We start from the raw sequence: 1,932 nt of genomic DNA on the forward strand, positions 1-1,932 counted from the left end.
ATGAACAAGAGATATTCCTGTATCATAGCTAATAAACAACAAACAGGTATGGACAACTTCTTTAGGGCCTGGAAGACCCTACAGAAACAAAGGAGTGAATGAAGAGTAACAGCAGGAAAGATTATTGGTATAATACATTAGCAAGGTACATTTGCTACAGTTAATCACCCAATATTGATATATTATCTGAAATCCATACATGTTTTCAGAATTTCTTACTTTTTACCTAGTATCTTTTCCTTTTCCAGGCATACATTTATGCATGCTTCCTTAGGATCCTCTTTGCTGCTGATAGTTTCTTAGACTTTCTATGTTTTCATGACTTTGATATTTTTGAGGAGTAATAGCTAATAATTATTTTGTAGGAGACCCCTCATTTGGCTTTCTGGTGTTTTTCTTATAATTAGATTGAAATAATGAGCTTTTGTAAGACATAGAAGTGCCATTTTCATTGTATTGTATGTATATACATACTACCAACATTAGCTATCACTGTCAATACTGATCTTGATCACAAGGCTGATGTAGTGATTACCCTTCTCCACTGTAAACTTTTTTTTCTACCTTTCCACACTTCACTCTTTGGAAAAAAAGTCATTATGCACACCCCACACTTAAGGAGAGAGGATTTATGCTCCCTTCATTTAGGGCATAGTATCTACATAAATTATTTGGAATTCTTCTGCAAGGGAGATTTATATCATCTCTCTATTAATAATTTATGCATTTATTCAATCATTTATTTATATAATTATGAACTGCAGATATTTATTTTATACTTTGAGTATACATACATTATACTTTGAGTTATAATACAATACTACTTCATTTTGTTCCTCAAATTTTTTCAGGTATAGCTACTAGGAGCTCTTTCAATTTGGTCCTGTATTCCTTGGAGATAATGCCATTTTTTCCCCACTTCCTTTCTTTCTGCTGCTACAAGTTGCTCCAGGCTCATCTTACATATTTACTGTCCCATTCCTAGAATCAACCATTCTCTAAGGAGCCCTGGTTCCTTTTACCAGAGAATGGTATTAGAAACCAAGATCTGGACATTAGGTGTGCGTGTTGCTACCAGGGTATTGTAGCTTCTAGGCTTTCATCTGAAAGAGCAAGAAAATATATTTGTATATACAAACCCATGCATATAAACATTTCTATAAATTTATCTATATGTAACCACCTATATAAACATGAGTTCATACCGATGTCTCCAAGTCTTATCTATTACCAAAGGCTCTTTTTGTATTAATTCATACGTACATCTGAATTTTCTGCTTTAGCCTATTGATGTGATGGATTAATTCAAACGGTGTCCACACCTAGAATAAATCCAACTTCTTGTGTTATATATTTTTAATATATTACTGAATTTAATTTGCAATACTTTTAAGGATTTTTGCATTGAAATTCTTAAGAAATAATGGGCTGTGGCCCAGACACATGGCACTAACAAAAAGTCATCAGTGGAAGAAGTTTCCCTTCCTTGTAATGTCATTGTCTGGCTTTGGTGTTGGGTAATGCTGACCTCACAAAATGAGATAAGGAAGCATTCTCTTTGCTTCTGTTTTCTGGAAGAGATTACTAATGAGGTATTATTTCTTCCTGAAGCATTTGTTAGAATTCAATAGTGAAACTATCTAGGCATGGTGCTTTCTTATTTGGAAGATTTCTAATTATTGATTCAGTATCTTTAATAGATATGGGATGACTCAGATTATCTATTTCTCCTTAAGTTTTGTTAGCTTGTGCCTTACAAAGAATGGGTCCATTTCACATAAGCCATCAAATTTGTGGGCATAAGGTTGTTTCTAATATTACTTTATCATCCTTTTCACCCAGGACAAAAGTTTTGACAATGCCTCTTTCATTTCTTTTATTACTAATTTGTGATTTCTCTCTTTTTTAAATTTTGTTAGTCTGACTAGAGAT

General features: G+C 33.1%; 1 non-coding gene across 1 annotated transcript; it reads right to left on the reverse strand.

The window, feature by feature from the left end:
- Nucleotides 1-1,410: 1,410 nt before the first annotated feature.
- LOC123326692 lies at nucleotides 1,411-1,472 on the reverse strand. The gene has a single exon (XR_006541261.1). It is a non-coding gene; the product is annotated as a small nucleolar RNA SNORD66 (small nucleolar RNA).
- Nucleotides 1,473-1,932: the final 460 nt, after the last annotated feature.

This window comes from Neomonachus schauinslandi, chromosome 14, assembly GCF_002201575.2.
Source record: "Neomonachus schauinslandi chromosome 14, ASM220157v2, whole genome shotgun sequence".
In the NCBI taxonomy this organism is placed as follows: domain Eukaryota; kingdom Metazoa; phylum Chordata; class Mammalia; order Carnivora; family Phocidae; genus Neomonachus; species Neomonachus schauinslandi.